The sequence below is a fragment of the Etheostoma spectabile genome, chromosome 10 (genome assembly GCF_008692095.1).
Source record: "Etheostoma spectabile isolate EspeVRDwgs_2016 chromosome 10, UIUC_Espe_1.0, whole genome shotgun sequence".
NCBI lineage: Eukaryota > Metazoa > Chordata > Actinopteri > Perciformes > Percidae > Etheostoma > Etheostoma spectabile.
In genome coordinates this window covers 22,270,791-22,293,810 of record NC_045742.1, presented here as the reverse complement: position 1 = coordinate 22,293,810, position 23,020 = coordinate 22,270,791, and the positions used below count along the sequence as shown (strand labels likewise).

General features: G+C 42.9%; 1 long non-coding RNA gene across 1 annotated transcript; it reads right to left on the bottom strand.

Annotated features, from left to right (window-relative positions):
- Positions 1–7,325: 7,325 nt before the first annotated feature.
- On the bottom strand, positions 7,326–16,586 carry LOC116696782 (uncharacterized). The gene is made up of 4 exons (XR_004333832.1): positions 16,487–16,586; positions 15,300–15,305; positions 14,801–14,804; positions 7,326–7,339 (listed from the first exon to the last, which is right to left on the bottom strand). It is a non-coding gene; the product is annotated as an uncharacterized LOC116696782 (long non-coding RNA).
- Between the last annotated feature and the right edge of the window lie 6,434 nt (positions 16,587–23,020).

Sequence of the window (23,020 nt, the reverse complement as noted above, 5' to 3'; positions counted from 1 at the left end):
ACCATGCTAGCCTGTCACAAGTCTCCCTTTAGCTTGTTTCCATTGAAAGGCGAACAAGAAGACTCACAGGAGATGTTATGCTTTGTTGCCATTGTCGGTCTAAGCTTTGTGCTTGTCTGTGTATCAGATGAGCAACGGCTCCTGGCGTGTCCCCGGATTCCTCCTTCTTCAAACACGATGAAAATACACCCGCATTTGAACTGAAAATGGCGACACGGCTAAATGACGTCTGTGGATGCAAATAACTGTTTTTCACATGCTCTCCTTTTTTCTTTTTTTTTACTAACAAATTAGCTCTGAGAATCGTTGACCCGCACACTAATCACCTCATTTTAAAGTTGAAAGATGACAAGTTCATTTTCATTAAGAGGCTGTTCTTTAGTGGTAAAAGAATGATTAAATAGCAATGGTTTAATCAGTAGGTTAACTACAGGGAGCAATGTTTAATTAGTAATTCTGCATGTTGCGTCTACAGAAAAGCTCAATAATAGAAACTATTCCAACAATATGTAATTACTGTGTTTTGTAAGTGGGTTGTCTCTCACTATGATTCATTAATAAACTAATTTCTGGTTGAAGAGAGTGATCACTGGGATGTAATCTCTTGTGTACAGTAAGACTGTTAGCAGATGAATAGTTCATAATAAATAGCTGGGTATCTGTTTTTTGTATTAATACTGTATTCTAATACTGTATTATAAGTGACTTCATTAGGGGACTGAAAGATACCCAATGATTTTTACTAAGAGGGCATTATTCCTAAGGTCTATTTAACCACAGGAGTCACATTTAGAACTGGAGCATAATCTAGCATCTGATACAAAACCTCATGATGAGCTGCACATAAAAGTGTACACAACCTCAGTGGAAACCAGCACAAGAGCCTGATTTAAATGAAAGCAGGAGCTGAAATATGTTTCTATACAAGACCATCTGTTCCTTCAATTTAATCGGCTGGAAATAATGGAGAGTATTATACAACACATAAGCAATATCGGGCAACATTTTAATACAATCTAACCTGTTTTGTACAAATACATGTAACAAGATTGTGTTGTTGATTAATCTATCATCCTCCATTCATCAACACTAATTCTTGTTTCCCCTTTGACAGTGCAGTTTCTCATATTCAATATTACGAGAAGTTAATATCAGGGAGCAGGAATGAACATGATATGGCATTGACTGGATAGCGTAGCTCTCTCCATGCACAAGGTGCTGTCTGAAGGAAAAGGTTGCTGAGGATAGAAAGCCCACCTTAGCCATCTGTAGTGAACCAAACTGGCTCTGGGCAGGTGTTCAACACGGCCAGGTGGAAAGCAGCTGACACAGACATAGCTCCCCGGCGCTATTTGTCACTGTAAATAAAAATTGTTTCTTCAATATTAGAATTGGACAGGAGGGAGCAACCAGCCAGTCTTCCTCATTCCCCTCTAATTTAGGCAATTAAAAAGAAAGGTCATGTGTGGAAACAGATGGCTAAACTTTAACTATGTGCTGAGTCTGGAGGCTGAAAGAGACAATTGGCCTTTTAAATGTAGCATTCAAGCACTCCGGATGTATGGGAGACAGACAGTAAACGGCAAAATGAATACAAGTTTTATTTACCAGAGGCTCCTAAGTGTGTATTTACGCAAAGATTGCTTTGGAGAAAATCCCACAGGAGGCTGTCTGGATTGAGCCTGGCACATGTTGTTCATATGTTTTTATCTTTTTTTTGTTTTTGTTTTTATGTTAACATTTTTCATAGACAACATTTTGATCCCTCTGGGTATATTTTATAGCGTTCCATCTTTCTATACGTCGATAAGGTTAACAACTATAATTACTGATATACAACTGCTCCATCTAAAAGACGATGTGTTGTCAGATGTAATGTCAAACTGTTTTTCCAAGACACTTTTTTCTTTAATCATCGGCTGCAGAGGGAACTACTGTAGCCTACACCCAATGAAAAAAACAACAACTATTAAACCAACTGAGAGTGCATCTGGGAAAAGACGCGATACATTTGCTGTGCTCAAGCACAGGACAATTAAAGTAAAATAAAGTCTGCTAAAGTTAAAACAGCGTGCTGAACCTCCCAAGAGTAACATAAGAAGCTTGTGTAGGCAGTAAGGTGGGGAGGAACAGCAAACAGAACGTTGTCACACTTCCGCTCCCTGTGGAGCCGAGTTAAAAGAACGGGAGACATGGATCTGGAAACAGTACACTGCCTCCAGCTTCTGCTATTTTCTCCTGCAATGTTTGTGAAATTCCTGCTGATGAGGTGATTATACTGGAACATGTGCTTCTTTCAGTCTGACTAGTTACTGACAGTGGCTAATGTTTATGCGAATAAAGATATTTTAATGTAGTCATTGTAGCTGGCTCGCTGAGTGTTGTTTAGCACTGGGATTTGTGTGTGTATTTTCATGCCAGCATCTGACCCCATTGTACATACAGACACACTGCAAACAGTATTTGCTCTAGGGATTTTGTGGGGGGAGGGGGACGTTTTTGAGCCAACATCCACAGTCCACGGTTATTAAGGTTCAATGGACCTTTTGAAGTGAACAGAGAGCGCGGAGTGTGTGCACTGTGACCAACAATTTTGTTTCAGCATGCTCATGGTTTCACCTAATGACACCGCTGCTATTGGAGAGATGAAAGTTTTCTCCATACTTAAACTGAAGAAACTCTGTCTGTATTGAGAATGTTAAGATCCCAAGAAAAGAGTTTTACTGTAGGCTTGTGAAGCCGCTCTGATCTGCCTTAAGGGAACGTTAACTTTTCCACCAAATGAAGCATTTGACAACACTTACTGGCAGTGCCAGGCGTGTCTTTAATGCAAGGTGCCACTTGGGCGCTTATGCATTCAGTAGGATCGCATCATCTGCTACTACAGAATGTGTGCGTATTCATGAGTGTGTGTGTGTGCGCAGTGTGCGTGTGATGCATGTGTGTATGACACTAATCTCGGTGAACAAGCCACAGCTTGCCATGAGCACGACATTACATGCATCCCTTCACTCACCAAAAGTGACTATGGCGTAGCACTATACAAATCAGCCAGCTAAACAAACTGTCCTGTCAGAAACTCGCAGTCTGTGAAAGTCCAACAGCACACATACTCAAGCCCAAAGACAGTGATAACCTGGTAACTATGTCTCCCGTGTCAACAGATGGTGTATAGATTACTAAATGAGCCGCCAACAGTCTTTTCAACACTACAGACAGTAACAACAACAAAAAATCATCTCCGCCAAGGGGTACTTGCTTGGCAAAGATAAACAAGCAGCTGCTTTGTTCCGTGAGTTACAGGAAACGTAACAGCGTGTAATAAAGTCATGCTTTTGAGTAAGAATGCTTTAAAGTTGTAGAATGACTCCAGTCAGGATGGGGGACATTAGCAAGGTTTGCGTGGACAAACAAGAAATTTGACTACGGTTAACCTTTGCTGTCAAAGTACAACACTCACTTAATAAACAAAGAATAAAAACAGAAAGGACCGTAAGACATATGAAAAACTATCACAAAACAATAGAATTTACAAATTTACATTTGTATTGTGTGTTATAGCATGACTGTAATCTATGTAAAAGTTGACTGGACTGTTATTCATTGTATGGAAATGCATCTAACTTAAGAATAATGTGTTTTTCTGGGTGGGATATCACTCTTCATGTGTAAATAATAATGTGTTGGATTCAAGATACTTGTGACACATTTAGTTCAGTTCTATGCACATGGTAAAGTTTTACTGGAAAAACATTGCCATAAAAGTAAAACATTTTGTTTTATCAATATTAAAATGCAAGTGTTCTTATGTCCCCTGGAGTGGTGTGAGAGAAAACAACAGGCTTGAATTACAAGAACAAAGACAGTGACACTGTGTCTTTATTACCATGAAGTGTGCACTTCTGCTGATGTGGAAATTAAGGAGCACTCTATTGATGACTATGAGTGCCAACCAGGCGAAGCAGCATTGAGAGATATTAAATTTTGTGATCAACTTTGTTTGGTGTTTTAAACAATTTTAAAACCAACATATTGGAGGTGCAGCAATTAAATACAATATCACATCTAATTAATACATCTCACTGCACCATAATATGGTTTGACCTACACACTTTTCACTAAAGCCAAGCGTTCACTACATGTTACACACAAAGGTTTAGAGAGACAAAATCACCAGTGAAGAAAGTCGAGCACCCACATATATTTCTCAGGAATTGGCGGACCAAACCAGGACACGGTAACTAAGGTGAGTTATATTTGTCAGGTGGCCTGAAACATGATACCAATGTGATGATAGTTTATATCGACAAAGCTCCACAACCTGGATTGTTCCGGTGCCACTGGAAATTCCACCAGATCTCAGTTTTTTGGGTCCTTTCCTTCCGCTTTCTTTGTGTTGTAATTTCAAACCCTGGTTGATTTATGACAACTGCTAACTGCTAACAACTGTTAACTGCTCCTCAGATCTCTGCAGGGTAAATCCAGACAGCTAACTAGACTATATGTCCAATCTGAGGTTTCTGTTGCACGACTAAAACAACCCTTGAACGTACACCTTCCACCAAAACATGTTCCTTCCCAAGGTTATTTAGCAGAGGCACCATCCAATCCGATTGTGATTGGTTTAAGAAAATGCCAATAAACCAGAGCCTGTTTTTCTTCCATCCCGGAATGCTGTGTGGAATAGCCAGACCCTCCTCAGCGGCGCAGTAGAGGAAGGTCAGGCAATGCCAGACTAATGGGATGATAATGTTGCTCTGTTTGCTGGATGTACATGTACTGTTTATGTAGCATTTTATCCATAACTACTCAATAAGCCAATATAGCTTAAGGCTCTGTTCCCGACAATTTGTTTCAGAATCTTTCTGCCCACTAGTGGTCGAAAAAGCTCTTAATACAGCTTGAATAATCCTAGTGCAGTGTCCATTTGGAGTGAGTGCCTGTTCGGAACGGGCTCATTGCATGATTCTTGTACCATGTGTTTGTGTATGATACATTTCATCATTTGTATGGAGGGTAGACAGCAGTCAGTTTTTAGGGGATGATCACTTTTTGGCATGACACCAGGCGGAGCCCACTACCATTGGATTTTTGCGAGTTTGCAAAAATCTGGTAATAAATTTCCATTATAGACTTTAAAAGAAATAAACATATATCACAGGCTGACATTTTGATAATAATTCCCTAAATTTAGTTATTTCTTATCAGTTATTTCTGCTGGACGAAGTATGTAATTCATCAGCCAAAATATACACCGATACCAATCTGCAAGAAACTGCCTATTCATCAGACTAGTGTTTCTAATAGGTCAATTATATTTAGTTAAAGTTTTGCCATATCTCTGGCGGCTTTTTATAATATTTGCATATGAATGGTATAAGCCAGTTGTACATTTGTTCACAGTAAGAACACATTCAAGACCTAATTAATGAATCCAGCAACGATGTGTTTAAGCCTAGATTTGTGCGTACAATCTGATAGTGAATGAGAGTCTTTGTCACTCGACCAAATCCAGAGCTCTGTCCTGGTTGAAAAACCGGCTGTTAACTGTCAGGGTTTCCACTTTCAGGCAAATCACAGCGAATCTTACAGTAATTAAAAGAGGAATGAAATACCAGGTCCAGAGGATATAAAAAAATGACATCCTTTGATAACATTTAGAGGCAATAGTCTTACAGTTAGAGAAAGTAATTGAGGAGAGTAGTTTATTAGCCCTTTCAGCCAGATATGACCTTGCAAGCCTCAGTACCAGAGGACCAGCTGCAATCCATGATTCATTTAACACCTTCTGGGCCTCTAGAAGGACCCCAAGCACACGCACTGTTGATTAAACTCTTTGTGGGAGAATTCATATTAAAAGCATACGCCACATGAAAATTAATGATAACCAGCCAAGCAGCAGAACACAGTACTGAAGAGCCACAGTGGGCAATTTATGAGGGAATCGCTCCAATTTAAAATTTATTTTGTAATCATTGCAATGTTTGGTCCATATAGAGCATAATGTAATGCACATTTGTTAGTAGGTGGAATTATAAGGAGTATGAGTGGGCTACTCTCAAAATGATATAAATGTCATTAAAGTGCATTCAAGCAGGAAATCTAGCACAGGCAACTAGAGATTAGCCGCTGGGTGGGAACGCTCCACATGTGCCCATGAGAGGCTAACAGAGTATGTGAGTGAATGAATGGGTGATTGAGCAAACTCTAGTGAAGTTTTTGTATGAATTTAGCTGAGGGTCTGTACATCTTTGAACTAGGCCACTGTGAATTTCAAAGGAGATGGCAATGCCCCACTTACATCGGAGCCTTAAGTGAAAAAAGAAAAACAGTACTGTGTAAATGTATTCCTGTAAAAAGTTATGCTGTAATTTATATGTATTCCCCCCCTTGTTGGTAATGCCTCGCATGGCCTCTCTGCCAACTCTTCCTGTTCTGAAAAATATTTTTCATTTCACCTGCAGCTCGTACTTACAGGAACACTGCACATCTTGGACTCAACACAACATCTCCAGCAGCAGCGTGTTGATAGAAGCAATCCATCATGGAGAGTTCAAGGGTTATACACCAGGTCTGTGCTTCACGGTCACACTCCCAGATCTAACACCTTGCCCTCCATCTATCCCGGACCTTCTACAAGTCTTATTTTGCATCTGGCTGGCTGGCTTATGGCTTTGTTTATCAAAAGAAACCATTTTTAAAACATCTATTGATTACATAGATAGATGGACCAAATATTCCTAAAACTTTGTTAAGGGTTCCTAGTTGGCTTGTAAACTGTCTATAAACAGTGTCTGGATGGTTATTATAAAGTTGTTAAATTGTTAATAACTACTTTGTAAACCATCTATAAACATTATCTGGATACTATTGTAAAGTTGCGACTGACGTTTTTCATAGTTATTGGTTAGTAAGTGCAGTAAAGCAGTGATATCTATAGGCTATACACTACCAGTCAAAAGTTCGGAGTCACTTACATATTTCCATTCCACTTCATCATAGACAGAATACCAGCTGATCTGGGTGGGTGGCTGATCTTTAATATTATATCTTCATTGCCCATTATCAGCAACAATTCATCCAGTGTTCCAAAGGCACATTCTGTTTACTAATCTGATATCATTTTAAAAAACTAACTGTGAAAACATTGAAGAAGCCATAGAGAACATAATGTAATCTGAACTGCTGTCCTGGTTAAAAAAACAAAACCAATGCAACTGATCTTAGCTGGTATTCTGTCTATAATGGAGTGGAAACTTTTGACCGGTAGTGTATACCGGTGTATGTATGTGTGTGTGTGTGTGTGTGTGTGTGGTATATATACTGCATACATACAGTTCTGTGCAAAAGAGGAATCTAAATCAAATCAGTATTTGGTGTGACCACTCTTTGCCTTCAAGACAATTGCAAACAGTTTTTGAAGGAACTTGGCTGGTAGGTTGTTCCAAACATCTTGGAGAACTAACAGATCTCAAAGATGTTGAGATCAGGGCTCTGTGGGGGCCATGCCATCACTTCCAGGACTTCCTGTACTTCTTAACACTGAAGATATGACCTTAATGACCTTGGCTGCATGTTCAGGGTCATTGTCCTGGTGCAGAATAAATTTGGGGCCAATCATTCGTCTCCCTAATGATATTGCATGATGGATGAGTATCTGCCTGTATTTGTCAGCATTGAGGACACCAATAATCCTGACCAAATCTCCAACTCCATTTTTCAGAAATGTGGCCCCAAACTTGCGAGGAACCTCCACCATGCTTCACTGTTGCCAAGGACCCTCCACCATACTTCACTGTCGCCTGCAGACACTTGTTATTGTAGCGCTCTCCAACCCTTTGGCCAACAAACTGCCTTCTGCTACAGCCAAATATTTCAAATTTTGACTCATCAGTCCAGAGCACCTGCTGCCATTTTCCTGCACCCCATTTCCTATGTTTTCGTGTAGTTGAGTTGCTTGGCCTTGTTTCCATGTCGGAGGCTTTTTGGGAGCAAAACTCTTCCATGAAGACCACTTCTGGCCCGACTTCTTTGGACAGTAGATGGGTGTACCTGGGTCCTACTGGTTTCTGCTAGTTCTGAGCTGATGTCAGTGCTGGACAGCGTCTGATTTTGAAGGGAAATAAGCGTGATGTGTTTTTCATCTGCTGCACTAAGTTGCCTTTGCCGACCACTGCGTCTACAATCCTCAACGTTGCCCAACTTTTTGCAAACTGTTAATTTACAGCACTACAAATAATTAGTAAACATTATTAATTATAATTGAATTGTTTCTTAACAGTCGAATGAGTGTTGCTAACAGTTAATTGACAAATAACTGAAGATTAATTGACTACCAATTTATCATCTATTAATGACGGTTATTATAAAGTGTTACCAACATTTCTTTTGAAGGGTAATAGCACCAACATTGGGGATATAATTATGTTTCTGTAAATGATACTGGCCCATTCAACCGATCATGTGAACCGATCATGTGAACACTCACTACCATGCCCCACACTGACATCTGTTTTCACATTGTAAAAGATGCAAAAGGTCAAATTCAGTGTCCTTTGTTCAATGGAGCAACTTGAAAGTACAGCTTAAAGGCCTTCTGGCATGGCTGTAGATTCTTAGGGCATTTCACACCTCCCGTGTTTAGTTTGGTTAAATTGAACCCTGAAGTGTTAAGCCCCTTGCTGCGGTTTCTTTGGACAGGTGTGAATATAGCAATTGCACTCAGGTGCAGACTAAAACAACCAGTTTGACAAAACTACCAGGTGTCTCGGTAGGTTTGGACTAAACGGCTCCAGTAGTCAGGTTTTTGCTGCTGGCCAGTTCACCAGCTTACACAGATCCCCAGAAACATTCGTTGGCACGGATAGACAAAGAGCCATCATGCCAACGTATTGGGACTATTTGGAGGGGATTGCTATGGACACAGTACATATCTCAGTACATATTTGGCGTTTTACTACGTTCAAATATTCTACCAAAAGAAGTTCCTTTCCAAGACTATTTTGAAGAGGCACCATCGCTGCATCCGGAGCACAGCACCGCCCAAGATGACTGTGATTGGTTCAAAGAAATGCAAACAAGTCAGAGCATTTTTTTCTCCTATCCCATAGTGTATCTATGGTGTAGCCATACTTTACTAAAGCGCTCTGAAAATAGGTCTGGCAATGCCAGACTACTATAAAAAGAAAGTGAATGAAGGTAAAAACGCTACATTTTTACAAATTGGACAAGAGCAAACAGCTGTAGGTGTAAAAACGCCATCAGACCTGTCTGGTGAAATGTATCAACCACTATTAGATGGTTTGCCATGAAACTTAGCAACTATACTTTGTGAAAGACATATGCACTATAACTTTGGTGATCCACTGACTTTTCCTCCAGCGCCAACATGAGTTTGACATATGTGGTTTTGACTGAAATGTCTCAACATCTGAGATGAATTAACATTATATTTGTTACAGATCTTCATGTTCCCCACAGCACAACAGGTGCAAGACGTTTAAAGATAGATTTGTACATGCACACAGGCATTTTCTCACTGCATGGTTGATGAAGTATTTCTAGATAACCCACCACCTGCACCTGAATATAATAGATAATGTGAGCATTTGCATGAGAAAGACTTAGGGTAGGGGCATAATCATAGTGACAGCTATAAATTAGAAGAAAGGAGAGAAAGTACTGATCAACTGCATGTAAACAGAATAAGTTTTGAATTTTCACACTTTACCAAACCACCACCCCCACCTGTCTAAACCATTTCAGCTGCATTTTTCAGCAATCTTTCTGACATCTGATGTCACAGCAATACAAAGCATCTTTTAAGGATACTGTTTAGGTGAGAATGGATTTAATAAATGAACAGTAAACCAGAGTTTAAATGACCTTGCTGAAATGTATGTACACTACATTATGACTAATTAACACGGAATGAACAAACAAACCAGAGATAGCTGCTTTCTTGCTCTAACCTGATTTTTCACATTTACGTGTGTGTACATACAACCTTTTGAGAGAGAAGGAAACAATTACACAATCAAGCACATTTACTTAACATAACTAAAGCAATTAGGAGGAGATATGTTACAGATCAGGCCGAAAAACCATCTCACCATGGTAGTTCCATCTACTTGGCTATTGACAATATTGACCGGAGCTCTGTCAAGACACAACTGAGTAGTTTTCAGCCGGTAGTATGTGTGTTGCAGTTGATTTCCACAAATTATACCGTAATCAGCACAGTGTCAATCTAGAGCCGCATGTTGCTCAAACAGCTTGTATTTGCCTCAGCTTTGTAATTCAATGCATTTTCTTTTTTAAGTAATTTTTAGTCATGTCTTTAATTATAATATTTAATATAACTAGTAAAGTGCCCATTCAAAATGTGCCTGTCTGGAACAGGCCGATTGCTTGGCCTGTTGTATTGCTGCCTGTAGCATTCTCCAGAACCAATATGTACCCCAAAGGTACTTACAGAAGGACCCCAACCTCTTAATATGCAAATCCATTGTATAGCCTACTACTGACTTACAGTGTCCTTCTACATCAGAGGAAGACATTGCACTACTGCATTTACCTGACAGAGAACGTGGCAGATTCAGAATTTAATCACAAAATATCACAATTAAAATGTGGAATAATCAGACAGTTTCCTCATGGACTCATAGCAGTGCGCTATCCATCCGGCCCGTTATGAGAGCTAATCAGCACATCTGCGTTAATCAACCACCAGAAAAGGACCGCGTACAGATACATTCAGCCAGGCCCCGGACGGGGTGTTTGTTTTGTGTGGTTGTGATGTCACGGAGGCTGCGTTCTGGAGGGCCGTACGTACCCCTGAATGGCGGGCAGTCACGGCAGCTTTGGCACCATCTGCTGGTGGAGGGGGAACCCCACCCTCAAGCACCCGCATCCCAACACACCTGGGACCAATAGGGCCTGATGAGCGAAGGGCAGCTTAAAGCCCAGACACAGTTGGTGAGGAGGTTTTTTGGGAGACAAGCTCAAGTTGTGCTCTAGGATCTACAGAGGATCGAAGGGGCACTTTCCAGGGGAAGGATTGAAGACTGGAATACTTACCTGAAGACGGAATACTTACCTAAAGACTGAGAGAGTTCTTACCGACAGATAGGCCACGGGCTGCGACGCTGCTAAAAGTAAGGCTGAAGACCGTTTTCAAGAAGAATTTACCTGAGGGAATCAGGTTTATGTTTTTGGGTTTTGGAAGAGACATTGTTTAATTTTGGACTGTTGCAAGAGAAACCATTACCTGAGTTACCTTTTGAACTTGGCTTATCATTTTGTTAATTCCCCAAAGAAAAATTTTAAAAACCTTTGTTACACTCAACTTGTGTCCTTGCCATGCTGAACTGTCCGCCGAGAGCCTGTAGCCTTCAGGATATCACATATGGTGGAGAATCCGGGCACGTCAGACGCAGCGACAGGGCTTCCTGGAGGAGCAAAGGAGAGCCAACCCCTGAAGGCGGGGGAACTACAATTGGCAGGGGACAGTTGGCTGTTTGTAAGGGACCGCCCAAAAGAGCGAGTGACTTTATTTTAAAAGAGGGGGCCTCAGATGACGTTGGGCGTATCTGTAGCCTTTGAAGCCACAGCCACTAGGGAGCGTGGCCCAAAGGGTACAGGGTTTGGGACTGCTAGCCCCCTTTCTGTCGGGGGAGCGCTGAATGCTGTCGGGACCGGGCCCCCGACCGGGCGACTGACTACGATGCACTAAAGGCGAGATCCTCACAGAAGTGGACTCACCAAGTTCGGCATGGCCCAGCGGTTCCACAGGGGATCTTCAACCCCAACCAGCCTCCTCGTGCCCAGATGCACGAACTTGTCCGGATCACGCGGAGATGGCTGGTACCGGAGAAGAGTACGGCAGCTGCAGTAGTGGAGGCCGTTGTGGGGGGACAATACTTACGGGCCTCCCTTTATGAGGCAAAAACGACTCATCACCAACAGGCCTTGACTACAGCGGACCTGACTGTGGAAGCCGGGGAAAAGATACCAAGCCACGACAGAGAGCTTCAGGCTTCCCGGAAGGGGCAACGAGTGCGTCCACGCCACAGATGGAGGAGGCTGTCCAACGAACCCCAGGGACCACCCAGCCACTTTAGGAGCTGTCCAGGCTCCAGGGAGAGCCCGACCCCCGCCGGCCCCAGGAAGAGGACTCCGGGAGAGCAAAACGCGCCAGTGTACCGGTGTGGGGGATGGACACCTTCCTGGCAGTGTGGGAACCGGTGGATGACTTTTGCCCACGGCTGGGACCTCCAGCGCACCACCCACCCACCTTTTTGTTTCGCTCGTGGGAGTCATGGATGACGCCCAGGACCGACCCCCCACCTGCCCGGTGACGGTAAATCACCAGATGTAGAAGCTCTGCTAGATTCCGGTACCCGGACCCCCCTGGTACACAAGATCTGGTGGGCCCATCGGGTGGGACTTCAGGGAAAGCCCTCCCGGTTACCTGTGTCCATGGAGACACCAGAGACACCCACCACTGAACTCACAATGCCCACCACCAGGGAACGTCCACACGACAGGGGAGTGGTTGATTCCCTACCCGTCCGGTCCTAATTGGACGAGACTGCCCCGCCTTTCTCCCGCTGTGGAGGGAGACACAGGAGAATCGGCCCGAGTCCCCCGGGAAGCGGAGGGGGGCGGACTACTGGGAAAAGAACGCAAACACAACCCCCCAGAACCCCTCACACCAGCCTGTGTTCTTGCGGGGATGGCAGGGCCCAGGCTGATTCGGATTCTGGTCCAACACGGAGGAAGAGAACATGGTCCCAGGAAGCGCTCCAAGCTCCAGTGAGGAGACGCCCCAGGCACCAAGAGCTTCCCCCTCTCACGGGCCAGTATGGTACCCCCCAGTAAAAAGATCCCACTCTTGCAAATGCCTTGAAGAATGTGCAGGTGATAGAGGGAGTGGTACTAGGGGATAGGACAAGCCCTACCTACCCCATTTTGCAGTAACCGGGGGTTGGTGTATCAGGTGGTACAGAAAGATGGCGAGGTGCAGGACAGCTCCTCGTCCACAGCCTCACCGGACCCTGTGCTAACCTAGCCCACACCCACCCGCTGGGGGCCCCCCTAGGGGTGGAGAAGACAAAGGGAAAAGGGATCTTGCAACGCTTCTTTTGGCCAGGGGTGCACAAAGAGATAGAGAACTACGTCGGAGTTGCCCTGAGTGCCAGAGGTGGCACCAAAGCCCACATATGAACCCGCTCATTCCCTTACCCCTTACGAGACCCCGTTCGAGAGGATGGGACTGGACATCGTTGGCCCCTTACCGAAGAGTCCCAGGGACATCATTACATTCTGGTCATCTGGACTTTTGCAACCCGATATCCTGAGGCCATCCCCTGAGGAAGGTACGCCCAAAACGATTCCCAAGGAGCTATTCTTCTGTCAACGAGTCGGGGGCTCCCGAGGAGATATTGACAGACCAAGGGAGTCCATTCATGTCCAAGGTTATGAAAGAACTCTGTACTCTGCTGAAAATCAAGCATGGAACGTCGGTCTACCACCCCCAGACAGACGGGCTCGTCGAACGTTTTAACAAACCCTAAAATCCTGCTGCGGAAGGCGATCGGGGAAGACGGGCGCAACTGGGATCATGCTACGTACCTCCCGTTGCGGTGAGAGAGGTGCCTCATCGTCTACTGGTTTTCACCCTTTGAGCTCTTGCTATCTTACAGGCCCGAGGACTGCTGGACATTGCCAAAGGGGGCCTGGGAGGAGCAACCGTGCCGCCAGCGGACCCTGATCGAGCATGTTGGGCTATGAGAGAGAGAAGAAGGCTTCTATCCCCTGTGCGTGAACACATGGAGGCTGCTCAACGGCAACAGCAAGCCTCCTACAACGATCTGCTCAACCCCAAAAGTTTAAGCCGGGGACGAGTGGGTGGTCCTGGGGCCCACCGTGGAGTGCAAATTCCGGCCACCTGGCAGGGGCCCTACGAGGTCATTTAAGGGTGGGAGACGTAAAATACAAGGTGAAAGGGAACCAGATAAAAGAAAGCCGGAGCAGATATATCATGTTTAACCTTTTAAAACAGTGGCACGCCCGGGGGCGTTGTCAGTTGGGCTACCCCCCACAGAGACCAAGGAACCAGGAGAGAAGAGGTTCAGGTTGGTCCAAGCCTGTCCCCGCATCAACGGCAGATGGCCTGGAGTTGGTGGAACGCAACAGAGAGTCTTCTCCTCCCTACCCTGGGCACACGGAGGTGGTTCAACATGAAAACCGCACCATGCCTGGCCAAAACGGTGAACCAGCGCCCTTACCGCGTGCCGGGGGCTCGCAAGGGGTTATACAAGGGAGGTAAGGGAAAAGCTGAAAATAGGGGTGATCGAAGAGTCCAATAGTGCCTGGGCAAGCCCCATCGTACTGGTTCCAAGCCGGACGGCTCGGCACGGTTTTGCAATGACTTTCGGAAAGTAAATGAGGTGTCTGAGTTTGATGCCTATCCCATGCTAGGGTGGATGACTTAAAAGATTCATTGGACATGCCGCTTTCCCAACCACCCTTGACCTCACCAAAGGGGTACTGGCAGGTGCCCTGACCCCGGCGTCAAAGGAGAAGACGGCCTTTGCCACGCCAGGGGGGCTTTACCAGTACAACCCCGGGTCCCGTTTGGTCTCCCCGGAGCGCCGGCTAGTTCCAGCGGCTGATGGATCGAGTCCTCGCTCCCCACAAAAGTACCAGCAGCATATTGGACGATGTGGTCATACAAAGTCCCACTGGCCAGTCACTTACCCCGAGTACAGGCAGTGGTGGATTCGCTCAGGGAAACAGGGCTCACGGCAAACCCAGAGAAGTGCAGGCTGGCCCTCAGTGAGACAAACTACCTGGGTTACACCATCGGGGGGGGGTTGGTCAAGCCTCAGGAAGCCAAGTTGAGGGCCATACAGGACTGGCCCCGGCCATCACCCAAAAAGCAGTGGGTCGTTTTTGGGGTTAGCGGCTATTATAGACGGTTTATAAAGGACTTTGCTACCATTGCTGCACCTCTAAAAAGAGTTTTACGACGAACCGCCACTCTCGGATGGTGAGGTGGAATCCCGAGGCGGAAGCGGCCTTCATCGACCTGAAACAAGTTCTGTGTTCCGGGCCAATCCTGGGGCGCCGGGGCTTCGAGAAGGATTCATTGTCCAGGCGGAGCTTCGGAGTGGGTCTGGGGGCTGTTCTTGCCCAGGCGCATAACGGTGAGGAACATCCCGTTCTCTACCTCAGCAGGAAGCTACTGCCAAGGGAGAAGAACTATTCACTGTGGAGAAGAGGGCCTCGGTTACCTGGGCCTGGAATCCCTGCGGTTCTACCTCCTGGACGACGGTTTACGGTGGTGTCCGCCATGCCCCTCTACAGTGGGTGGCCCGGAACAGGGAGACACAGTAGGGTTACGATGGTTCTTGAGCTACAGGCGTTTAACTTCTCTGTTGTGCACAGGGCGGGCAAGACCCCGGCAATGCGGATGCCCTTTCCCGGCGCGACGCCTTCTTCGCCTCCTTCACCCGCGGACGTCGGTCTCGAGGGGGGGGATGTGATGTCACGAGAGGGTTTCTTCTGGAGGGCCGCTACGTACCCTGAGATGGCTGCAGTCACGGGCAGCTTTGGCACCATCTGCTGGTGGAGTTGGGAACTCCACCCCTCAAGCACCCCATCCCAACACACCTGAGCAATCCGGGCCTGATGAGCTGAAGGGCGCTTAAAGCCAGAGACCAGTTGGTGAGGAGGTTGTTGGGAGACAACTCAAGTTTTTGCTCTCAGAGGATCTACAGAGGGTCGAAACGGCACTTTCCTGGGAAGGATTGAAAGACTGGAATACTTACCTGAAGACTGGGAAACTTCCTGAAGACTGAGAGAGTTCTTACCGACAGATAGGCCACGGGCTGCACCCCTGTCTAAAAGTAAGGCTGAAGACTGTTTTTCAAGAAGAGTTTACCTGAGGGAATCAGGTTTTTTGATTTTTGGTTTTAAGAGACATTGTTTAAGTTTGGACTGTTGCAAGAGCAACCATTATCCCGAGTTACCTTTTTTAACTTTGGGTTACATTTTGTGTAATTCCCAAGAACAATATTAAAAACCTTGTTACACTCTAACTTTGTGTCCTTTCACTGCTGAACTGTCCCGCCGAGAGCCGTGTAGCCTCTATGATACACAGCGTGCAGAGAGAGAAGCGAGAGAGAGCGAGAAAGAGAGAGGGGTGCGGAAAGAAAAAGTGGAAGGCTATGCTAATAAAGAGCGTTTGTGTTAAACTACATTTTAGTGTTGTCATTTTGGTCAATGCTATTGCATGTTGATACCGCCACAGTCATGACGGCGGTCCTGTCTCCTCTCATCATTGTTTGGACGGTAATCTTATTAGTGTTATAACAAACACACTGACATATAGACATTCCTGTAGCCTCATAGACAGTCTTTTGAATACTTGATGAAACTTGATGAAACAGAAGACAAACCATTTTGTGGGCTTATGCACGATATGGAATAAATCAGATATTGCGATATTCTTGTCCTAATACCTCAATGACGATATTGTGGCGATATTATAGGGTTGACAATTGGTGCTTTGACAAAAAATCTTCTTATTCTTATGATTGCATGCCACGTTGTAACAAAGTGGGACTCATACTGGTAATGAGAACATTAGCCACAAGAGTTTAACATGACATACATTGCAGAACGACCTGGTGAGAAGTTGTGTTCCAATCCAACAATTCAGCTGTTTTGCCAAAGTTAAATTGCATGTTTCCATTATGAGGAAGTCAAACTTGCAGTTTCTGTCATATGTCTGCCACGGTGTTTAAACGCTTACCATACCTGTTTAGGGGAAAAATGGCAATCCTCAGCGTCCTTTTGGCCTCTAAGCTGTCTCCATCTTTTAAATGCATCTCCAATATTTACCAGCGTTTTACCACGTCTCTGGTCATGCAACTGTTTAGAAGGATGCCGAGTTTTTAAAGGTCAGGTAGAATAAATCTCTCTCTGTTAATCCAGTTTATCGTTGCTGCTACCAACGCTGCAGCATGTTGTCCTTGCGTGTTTGTGTTTCATGTCTGGCAACCCGATTGTCAAAATGGGCCACAATACAAGAAACATTCCGTCACAAGATTGAAATTTCAAAAGGAGAAAATACTGGCATTAGCATTGCTGTCAGAGAAGACATAGGCGTCGATTCTGGTGGGGACGGTGGGTACACATACCTATCAGATTTTGTCATGAGTCATTTTGTACCCACCACTTTTTTTGAAAACCTTTTTAGTTTAAAAAAATAAAAATAAAACACATAATTCCTGCGTGACAGATGCCAACAAATCCACAAAAATCTCTATCCCCACAGGGCAGGCACAGACAGCTGTTTTGCTGCTGCACGCTTCTTTCCTTCCGTAGCTCCTCTCTCTGAGTCTGATGTCACGTCATGTCACATTGTCCACATGGTACACGGATACACGAAGGACAACATAGTGGGTCATATGTCTAATGCTTTTTTGAAAACTTAAGGCTTTCTTCTTCATAAAACTTGTTGGACGTCATCACATTTTTGTAAACATTTTTAGTCATTTACATTAGTAGGCTACAGGACTATGGAGCTAGATTATTTTCTTTATTACATGCGAGAAAATAAATGATCGGAGAGAAAAAAAAACTATGTCTGAGAGAAAAAAGTTTTCATACCAATAGCAAAAATTAATTACATTTGAGACTTAAAAAAGTTTCAAGATAAATTAGAAATTATTTCTGAGAAAAAAAAAAATCTCTCTCAAACTACTTTTTTAAACTCTCAAATATAATTTTTTTGCAATCAGTGTGAAAAAATGTGTTCTCTCAAAACGTAAGTCTTTGCTCTCAATGCAATTTCTTGCTCTCGTCTCAGGATTTTTCTCTCACTGTGAAAATAATGTCATGGGCGAGTTCCGAATGCGTCTCTGTCCCCAGCACATTTCAAACCAAATGACGCGCATGACAGAAGATAGTAATTAACTTTGCATGTTTCCTTAATATCTGATGACACATTGTGGTCATTTTTTGATTAAATACAGTAAATATATTAGCTATATTGGGCCTTTAAGCAGACCCTTCTCACATAAATCAACAAAACACAAGCCAATGCTCACTAATTTAACAAAACATACATCACAATGACAAAAATGGTGAAAATGAGTACAATTTGAGCAAAGTATGATGACACAAAGAAATGCTAAGAAATTTGTTTTGTGTTATTAAAATCCTCTTTTTGACAGTAGTTAGCTGTTTTAGAGCCTTTAGGATTCGCTGGGGTGCAGACATTTGTTTGGGGTGTCTGGCATATAGCTGGTTGTATCTATTTATTTTCAGATGAACTTCCTCTGCATGTCCTCAGTGCCTGTGGTGACTTTGCGTTACCACAGCCTCAGGCTGAATGTCGTCTTAACAGCCCATCACATTGAGTGACAGGTGCTGGCCAAACCTGCACACCTGAGGGGACAAATAAAGGACACACAATGCACTTTGTTGCCTCCAGGTGAAAAGTTGCATATTGTAACCTCAAGGAACTTTAACGTTTTTTTTCATGATGATTGATTTTTTTGAAATGATTTTTAGGGACTAGTTGTATTAGTACCTGATTTTATGGCAGCATTATGCAACTAGTTGGATGATCCTAAATGGGGACCAGGTATACAAAAGTTTCAAGAGGCATTTTAGCCATGTGCAGCTGAACAAGAGCTAATAAAATGACAAATCCAAAAGAGACCAAAAACATTTTAAATGATAGGATAGTCATAAAAACAAAACGTTTTTCTGTAGAAGCCTTAAAGTTAAAAAGCAGTTACTCAAGTAGCTTTCTAGCAATAACTGTCTTCTGTACCATTATTTGTAGTGTTTTTCTTTTGTACTGTATATTTTCTACAAGTGGGAGTTGAGTTGAGTGGGAGTTCAGTTGATAAACCTTTCTTTTTGTTTTGTTTCCAACCATCCATTCATTTAAATTGGATTTTTTTATGGTCCACTGTTGATCTGATTAGTGCATATTTTGTACTTTTCAAAATCACTTTCTGAAGTAAAAGTCCATGATTAGACTCATGGGAACTATTTTTTGCATTTAAAGTTCAAATTCATTTTCTCAAGACAGGGGAAGGAGATTTAGCCATCATTAAATGAGAGTGAATCACTACTATTACACCGTATAGACATTTTATTCATTTACGCCTCTATTCACTTAGAATAATTAAACTGATAATAATGGCACTTTGTAATCTGCAGAACAAAAAGTAAGGTCTTATCTTTTAAAGCAGGAAACATTTTAATGAAATCATGAAGTGCTGATAGATCAATCTAAGTGTGCAGTTTTTAGAGATGCTACTTCAATATCTCTGTGTCATTTTTGATGTGGCTAAAAGTATGTTTTTTGTTTCAGATGTCTGAGGCTTTATGAAGCCACTGTTAAATGGGATTATCTTTCATTTTTGTCATCATGATTCCAATCCCCATATTAACCCCCACTTACTTTATTATACTTCTTGCTGATAAGTCTTTTAATTAAACCTTGTTTGGGTATCATTAAAATAAAGATACCGTATAATGATACAGTAATAATTAACTTCTGTTGAACACTTAAAGTTGCTGTAGGTAGGATTGGGAAGATCCAGGATTTAGCCAAAGAATTTGAACATCGACAACTGTTTTCCCAACCCCCCCCACCCCCACACACACACACACACACACAACACACACAAGGGAGAATTAATGTGTGTGCATGAGCAGTGATTGACACACAGTTTGTCCCTTATGCCAGTGGGAAACACAGTGGTGGAAAGTGAATACGTACAGTATATTTGTGCTGAATAAAACATATGATCAATTAATAAAATATGATGTATTATTACAGATTTAAGGCCATGCACACAGGTGATGGCAGTTATTGTGGCTGCTTATACCTGCCCCTGATCGAGTTGTGCCAGGAGTGAAGTCACCTGACTCCATGCACTGGCAAAACTGATACTAACAAAACTAAAGGGGGAGATGTGTGAATGTCTGTGGTGGCCTACCCAGTCCTATAAAAATATCTCATTAGGCAAAAGCAGTGGAAATACATCTGGGTTTAGATAATGGGGATGCAGGATCTTTGAACTACCCAACAGTTTATAAAATAGTTCAAATTAGCTTCACCTCAACCAGCTACATGAGAATTCTGCAAACATTTTAACTCATTTAGATCCACCGTTTGAGTGCACAAGATAATTGCAACTTGTGCACAAAGTCCTGGAATAAATAACCTTTTGGGACTTAGGGGACTCAGTAATTTAACACTAAAAGGGTTCATTTGGCATAATGAATACTTGCACTTTAAATCTTCAAGTATATTTTGCTGGTAAAACTTCTTTACTTTGACTTAAGTAGAATTTTATTGCAATACTTTTACTTGGAACAGAATACTTTCCCATTGTGATATTGCTACTTTTACCTAAAGAGGATATATGAAAAACCCACAAACTGTGAAATAAGACAACCTAGTCAGTTTTTTGTGGGCTGCCTAGAAGAGAAAACATGGTTTTCAATAAGCCAATTCAGATTGTCACATGCATGCTCATAAGAATACATACTGCCACCCGTCTGAGTATCTCCATAACAGACTTGAGAAAAACCTTTGCAATGGTGCGTTATATGTTTCTTATTCTCGCATTACCTCCTACATAGTGCTGTGGAAGTGGGTCTGGCTAGTCCACACAGCAACCCAAGATGGTAGAAAAATAAACTTGGGTTTAATGGCATTTCTTTAAACCAATCACAATCATCATGGGCGGTGCTAAGTGCCAAGTGGAGCCATGGTGCCTCTGCAAAATAGCCTCGGAAAGGAAGTGGTTTTGGCGGAACGTGTACGTTCAAAAGGTTATTTTAATCGTGCACAGGGGCGGACTGGGACAAAAATTTAGCCCTGGCACTGTAGCCACACCAGCCCTCATTTGTGTACAGATGGTGAAACAGATTTAATTGTACATAACATTTATTGTAAGAGACTGGCAAACAATGCTTACTACTTTTTAAAGAGCACACATTTATAACAAGTTAACACATATTGCCTATTTATGCTGTTTGAATGCTGATACTGTCATTCTCTACAGTATGTTGTTCTTTGTTGTCACTGTCAGTCTGTTCGTTTGTCTGTGTTTCTCTTTGTTGACACTGTACATATTGTCTGTCTGTTCCCCTTCTTTTCATTGTTTTTTAACTCTAACTCTGCAGTTAAAATATGCTTTTACGGCTGCCTGTTGCACTACAATGGCCTTCAGGGGAACACATAAAGCGGGGGGGGGTCTGGCCTCCCCCCAAGAAAATGTTGAAGGTAAAAGACTTCAATTCCTGCATTCTGATGCATTTTATGCACCAATTTATGGTAAAAACTTCTATATTTATGGCAAGGAAATCACACAAATCTGGTGACAATTCAAAATACAAAATATAATGGAATGTTATAATATTCAGTAGTCCAGTAAGGGGGCTTTCACATCTTGGGACATAGGCCGGATACGACAACACTTGACCCCAAAGTCCAGTTGTTTAATTAGCATGAACAGGGCTTATGGTAACTCCCCCCCGAGGAGCACGTTTTGCTCCCAAGTTGAAAAATATACGATTGACGTAGATAGATTACTGCTAAATTGTACAACAACGTAATCATGTTATGGATACAAAACATTGTGAAGTGTAATGTTTTCTACATTCTATTGATCAAAAATTATCAGTGATGTTGAATATAACCTAGAGTGTAATGGACCACCACAGTTCATAAAAACAAAGGCAAAAAGTTTGAAACTCAACTGTCTCAATTTAATACCGATGCCGTCAGACGGCCGCGGGGGCCGACAGCAGTTGGAGCTCTGGCGAAGATTTGTGCCCGTCACCAGTTCCCCACGGTAACCTCTGATTGGGTCGGTCGGCCCATCTTAGGACCAGGCCAGCCGTTGCCAACTGGCCAAATGCTTAATTATTATTATTAATATATTTATTATTATTATCATCACATAACCATAGGGAAATCATGCAACTGATAAAAACCCATCCTATGCGCTGTCGGCCTGTAAAGACAATTTATTTGTATATTCAAAAAAACAAATGGGCCCACATTTTTAAGTATTACCAGATGGCCAATCCGCCCCTGGTTGTGCAACAGAAACCTCAGATTGGACATAGTCTAGCTAGCTGTCTGGATTCACCCTGCAGAGATCTGTGGAGCAGTTAACCATAGTTCTCATAAATCGACCAGAGTTTAAAATTACAACACAAAGAAAGTGGAAGGTAACAGACATCCGAAAAGAGTAAAATTCAGTGGATTTTCTTACAGAACAAAAGCAATCCCGGAAGTGGAATGTCGTGGATATAGACTAGATGTTTCTTAAAAGCCAATTAGAGCAGAATGGACTCTTAAAGAGACATTGATTTAGACAGAGGGTGAATACAGGTATATTTAGACAGACCGTATGAGAAAAATAATGTTTAACAAACATTAAAGCATGTATTAAACATGTTCTAGTAGAAACCAAAAATACAAGTACGAACCTGAATATGAGCATGATATGTCTCCATTAAAATGTCCCACTGGGTAAAAATTACATTTTCGTGTCAGTTCCTAAAAAACTGAAGATATTATTTTACTCTAACTTTTCATACAGTAAAGATATAGAACAGGCCACCAACAGTAAATGGTACCTACCAAGCCACAAAGAGACCTTCATATCGTGGTAATGCACGTCTTAAGTAATGCTCATAAAGTTCTTTATCAGATTAATTTTGAGAATCTGAACCATCCACAGAGGAGAATTTCTCAGCAAAGGTTTGGGAGCATCCACATTCATGTCAGGCATGTGCATAGGAAAATAAACATTACTTACACTTGATGAATTATGGGTAAAATCAGAGTCCACGCTAAATCTAAGATAGTAATAGCTAGATGATGATGGTTTATGATATCTGCCCCACTCACTGATTGGAGTGCTCCTCCTCTGTAAATCTTCTTTCTTATCTTTTTTATCCTTGT